Raw genomic sequence first — 6,295 nt, 5'->3', positions numbered from 1 at the left:
ATCTTCCCTTAAACCTTGAGATTGAAATTGCTTCATATCTGTCTTCCTTCCTATACTTTATCCTTATATGCAATCTTTCTTTTATATATTACCACCACTAAATTAACTACTTCTATGAATTTGGTGTTCATCTGGTTGTGCTAATGAGGTATGGTAAGTTGGACCGATGCAAATGTGTGCCTGGTCCTATGTTGTAGCTGACTGACTAACTGATACATCACCAGTATTGTATTAAGAGTTATAGCAATATTCTCAAATAGATGATGTTTTAAAGTAACCAATATCTAAACATTAATTATCTTACTGGAATTATAAATAATCCAATCATTTTAATATACTTTAGCACCTACAAAATCAGCAAACATAATATTCATCAGCGTTTTTGGAAAATATCCGGAGAAAGAATAAGGTTAAATTGAATTCATTCATATTGAAATAAACTAAATAAAATGTTACTATGTAAAAAAACAAAAAACAAAGAATATTTGACTGAATGAATGTTTTAGATAACTTTAGTTTTTAGATTCTTTAGTTATTTATATATAATTATTATTATTATCATTATTGAATCCGATCAAATCTTAAGGTATGCTCATACAATACATCATTAGTAGAGTTGAAAGAAATAATAATAAGAAATGATACTTTTTCACGTTTATCAAGGTGATACGTTCTAATTAATAAATTGAAATGGTATGCAAATTTGTAATATTACTTAAAAGAAATATTCTATAATACTAATTATGAGTATTACAAATATTGATGAGAGTATAATTTATCGATAATCCTTGAACGATGGTTGAGTGACTTTTAGAAGGTTCATCTGCTTGCTTAGAATGAATAAAAAGTTATAAATTAGCATGAAGAACTAAGATTTGAATTTAAATTTGGATGTTAGGGTTTAGAATTAGAATTAGGGTTTTCATTCCGAAATGAAATCATCTATAATGACAAAATGTTATCTAGCCATATGGATGAATGAATTTGGCACCAAAATCTAAGACTTATCTTAAATCTGATTGGTTCGTCCACAAATTATAATTTCCCCTATGTTATAGTTGACGCTTAGTAAAGATCTAAATGAAAGGGATAGGGTAATGTTTATGATATGTATTGACAAGATCAAATGGGTTAATAATGACCCTTTTGTAGCCTAAAGTAAATGACCCGCTTAAACGTATCTCATCTATATAATTTTCATTTGCTAGAGTTAACAACAATTTCTTCTGATACATATAAGTATAATTTTATACTTTTTGGTAGATTACTTGGAGCCTAATACATAACTGAGAAATAGTCTCCTGTTTTGATAATTATCGCCATTTGTGATAACTGAATTGTAATGAGAATTAGTTATAAAGCAACCTCACTTTAATAAACAATCGTGAGTGCTGAAGAAGTTTAATACTAAAATCAGGAGAATTGCATATTTTTAAAATATGTTACAAATAGAAATATTTAGTTATTAAAAATAGAAAATGTAAAACAACTTAAATAGTCATTCAGTATGTCCATCATACGTGGAATATCTCTTTACATAAGCATCATGCACTATCGGCTAATTAGTAATTCTATCTGACCTTTTTAATTGTTTGGTTTTCACATTATGCAATTCAGAATTATCTACAGAACTAGGATTAGTTGGAAAATTGGAACCACCTACTTGATTGGTTTTTTCTTGACCTGTAAGTCTGTTATGAACTGAATTAAGAATCGTTACCTATGGGCTCCTGATTTTCTAGTTTAATTCTTAGATATGGTAAGCAATCGTTGTATTAAAAACACAACACTTTTGATAGTTATATTCACTAAATGAGTTCGGATTATCCAGGGTTCGAAAAGCTTATTTGAAATTTCACGAGTTCATGAATGTTTTTTCAAAGAATATTAAATTAAGATACTACCAATACATTACAATAGTTTTTCAAAATTACTTGGATTAGTTAATTTAATGAGACTATTTAACGTTCGAATACAGTTGTCCCTAAACCGTTTCACGTAGAAAACTACTAAGCTGTGAATAGATGATTGTATGCGATGTTGTTAAGTAAATAGAAGAGTTCTCGTACTTTAAAATGAATCGTATTCTCTGAATAACTTACCTCTAGGAACTTCTCACATGTATTATTTCTGGCCACATAGATTATGAAACAATTGGTAAGGCATAATATAAGTTTAATAATGGACCATAATAAGCAACAATTCATACGATAAATGATAAGTTTTCCACATTGACTTTCTGTATACCGTTTTATATAACAAGAAGAATCACTTTCAAATCGTCAATTTATATCGACTTATAAAAAAGTACTATATCAGTGTTTAACCAAAGTAAAGGGAATAAGTCCAAATAATCAGAACACCTAACAAATTGATAGTTTTAAATGAAGTCAATTATAACGGCAAAAAATTGATAAGTAATATATGTAAGGTAAAATACAAGTGAAAACTGTATTGGTCAGTAGTCATTGGATGCAGGACAAATGGAACTGTTCTCCTAGGAATAAACTGTCACTATATTCAACATTATAAACGATACAAACAATATAGCTTAACAATATGTTGTATGTTTCAGTTCACAACAGTGTGATTTTAAGTTAAATACAAAATAACAAATATTATAGTTCTTAAAAGAAAAACAACCTATTTAGTGTATCAGAAAGTTTTGTTAGAAATACGGTCACCGAAAATTGATCAGTTTCTGTTTTCGTAATCGCATTCTAATCTGACTGACTAGATGTAGCCTTCAGTCAAACGTTGTTAGTATTATGTTTGACATTCCTTTAAATAAGAGAAAAATTTAATCTCTTTCTAATACTTTTATACCTATAAAAGAAGCTAATAGCTATCTAAAGTCAATAGATCAATGAATGACCACTTGATGTACTGATTTCCAGTCTCTATGTAAACATCAACATTAAGATCTAAGCAAAATCCAACTATATATATATATATATATATCAGAAGGGGTTTCGTGAATATTATAGTAATTTCTAATAGTTGAGATCATGAATCAATTGAAGCTAGACCACCATCGAAAACCTGGAAGCACTGGATGGCCGTTTCATCCTATTATGGGACTCCTCATCAGTGCGCATCCATGATCCCGTCTCACAACATTCGAACACAGGACCTATCAGTTTCGCACGCGAGCGCTTAACCACTAGACCACTGAGCCGGCCGGTATCCAACAGTATTAATGTCTAACTTCAACCGATCCACGAAATTGAGTGACACGTCCACCATTTTCATCAGTGAGTTACTATCTCACAACAGACCTGGTTGAACTTCACTGGTCACATTTTACTCTCAATAATTTATTGATAACCAAAAGATTTTTATTTGGCATGGAAAAACTAATGATGGAGTTAATTAAGAACATTAACTAATCTATTACAAAATTGTAAATTAAGTAAGGATGATCTAATTGGAATAAAACTCTTTCAACTGTATATTTATATTTTGTTTCATTCATAATTAAAACTATTTAAATAACGCCTACACACTTTTAATTTTTTTTAAAAAAAAAGCAAAATCTTAAACAAACTACTCTATTGACTTGTATTTGAAGTCAGCAAATTTTTTTCTAAAAAAAACATTTAAAAAAAGGAGAAAAACAAACAAACAAATAATTTGGTATCTAGTTAGTTGTTGACCAATAAAATTTAAGTAATTTATATTATATTAATGTTTTTATAAATATAAACTATTTACTTAGAAACAAAAGAGAAAGAGAAAGTTAGTCTTATTATAATTAGATTTAAGGTGAGTTACATAATTCTTTATTATGCTATAATAAAAGATCTATGATGAACAGATTTTTTTGTTGAAACTGTTATAGAAAGTTTCTTATTCATGGTTAGATTAATGTTGTAAGAACCATGATGATCTGTGGTATTTCTATTTCGATGTAGAATAAATCTGTTAACAAGATTAAGTAGTTAGATATTATAAACATTGATAATAAACTGTGAATGTAATGAGCACAATTAGATTATAACAAATAAAATGAAACCAATCAAGATATAAACCTTATTTAGTATGACTGTCCCTTTTAGGATGCAAACACTAAATAACAGTAGCAACAAAATGATTATTTCCTTGATTTGTTTTGTAACAAAACGTTGTTCTGTCTCCATTGTCTTCGTGAAAGATTAATTAATGAAAGAATAATATACTGAGCACCTTCGGCAGCCTACCGGCCAACCAGAAAACACTGCATAATTACAGAATAGTTGACAATAGAAAGCAATAAAATAACAGTGGAATAGTAGTTTTGATTTGAATCATTAAACTTCACATGCCAGATTATTTGTTGTAGTAAAGGAAAAGGATCAAGTTTATATATGAAGTGTTGAGATAGTATTCAGAGTTATAGTTATTACTCCATAGAGTTATCATCACTACATGACATCAATTATAATATGATTTAACTTGCTCTTAATCAATATTTGCAACTATAAGACTAAACTATACAGTGGGAAAACATAAGACAGTTACAAGACTTACAACATCGAATGATTTAATTATATATATATATATCTGATGTAATATGGAACCATAACATGATTAAGTATACACTATCAATTATTACTATATTGTATAATAAAACAAGTTAGGTTAGATGAATAATATATCAACCTTAAATAATGATAAAAGTAGAATCTATCATAATGAACAAATGAATCTAGATGAATAACTAATCAACTTGAAATCATTACTGAAATCTCCACAAAAACCTCTTCTGATAATAATCAGATCTTCACTTGTGACTGACTTCAAGAAATATTTCCTGGAGTTCTAGTGAGAAATAGTAACCAGGGAGTTTACCTAGGTCTGTTGCGTGATATCAACTCACTGAAGACAATGATGGACGGTTGCTCCATTTCGTGGATCGGTTGGAGTTAGACATTAACACCGTTGGATGCCGGCCAAGTTAGTGGTCTAGAGATTAGGCACTCGCGCGCCAGACTGGTAGGCTCGGGGTTGGATTCTCGCCAGGCGGGATCGTGGATGTGCACTGCTGAGGAGTCTCACAATAGGACGAAACGGCTGTCCAGTGCTTCCAGGTTTTCCATGGTGGTCTAGCTTCAATTGACTCATGATTTCAACTTCAAAATAATCAACTTGAGTCCATTTTAATTCTTAACAAATTTGATTAATACTAATGATATAATGAATTCATTTCTAAAAATATTCACCTTATTTTAAAATATTTACATTTATTGATTAAAAATTATTTTGTTTCTAAGAGAAATGTTACTTTATTACATTATTATTATGATTATTACCATTACTACAAAATAAGTTAAACTTTTTAAAATTGAACTCAATGAATAGCCTATTATATAATGGTTATCATTTTACTATTATAAATTAAAGTTATGAAAGATCAATTTTGAATGAAATTTTATTGCTTTTACTCATCTATCAATTTTTGTTATAATTGATTGTTACTATGTTCTATTTAGTACTAAATTATACATAAATTTATCATGAAATTATGAATATTATTGTAATTGTCAAGTATACACACTTATTTAAGAATCTAAATGACCTAAAGAAATATTTATTGAGTATTCTGTAATAATACTAATAATAATAGTAACCAATGTATCAACCCAATAAAAACTCCTGATCATAATGATAATCAACATTTTAAGCAGACGTTGTTGAATAGGAAATGTTCATGACAGTTAGTTAAACATACGGTTTTTATATAAGAATTTTCGCCTAAATAAGAGCGAATAGTTTCACAGTATTTGAGCGCCGAGTTGATGTAAGACATTAAATAGGAATAATATATTTATCAGAAGAGGTTTGGTAATGATCATGTGCTCACTAGTGACTGGCTTCAAGAGGCATTTCCTGGAGTTCTAGTGAGAAGCAGTAACCAGTGGAGTTCAACCAGGTCTGTTGGGAGATATCAACTCACTGATGACATTGGTGAATGGTTGCTCAATTTCGTGGATTGGTTGAAGTTAGACATTAACACCGTTGGATGCCGGCTCAGTGGTTTATTGGTTAAGTGCTCTGGCGCGAGACTCGTAGGACCTGGGTTCGGATCTCGCGAGACGGGATCATGGATGCGCACTGCTGAGGAGTCCCATAATAGGAAGAAACGGTCGTCCAGTGCTTCCAGGTTTTCTATGGTGGTCTAACTTTAATGGACTCATAATCTCAACTCTATAAAATAATATATTTGTAAAATCTCAGCGAATGAATTTGAAGTAAATCCAACGTTTCGCTTGGCAATCTAGTCCCAGCTTTTTCAAGGCACTATCTTGAAAAAGCT

The 6,295-nt window shown here is 30.0% G+C and overlaps 1 protein-coding gene across 1 annotated transcript in view; it reads left to right on the top strand.

Moving 5' to 3' along the window:
- Nucleotides 1-3,743: 3,743 nt before the first annotated feature.
- Nucleotides 3,744-6,295, top strand: part of Smp_035260.1 (epidermal growth factor receptor kinase substrate eps8-related protein) — a gene marked incomplete at its 3' end in the record, with an annotated part of 31,788 nt that continues 29,236 nt past the window's right edge. The window contains exon 1 of the mRNA XM_018793360.1: nucleotides 3,744-3,765. The remainder of the gene's footprint in view (nucleotides 3,766-6,295) is intronic.

Source organism: Schistosoma mansoni, chromosome 1 (assembly GCF_000237925.1).
Source record: "Schistosoma mansoni strain Puerto Rico chromosome 1, complete genome".
In the NCBI taxonomy this organism is placed as follows: domain Eukaryota; kingdom Metazoa; phylum Platyhelminthes; class Trematoda; order Strigeidida; family Schistosomatidae; genus Schistosoma; species Schistosoma mansoni.
The sequence above is the reverse complement of the archived record's forward strand: the minus strand, read 5'-3'. Positions and strand labels throughout refer to the sequence as shown.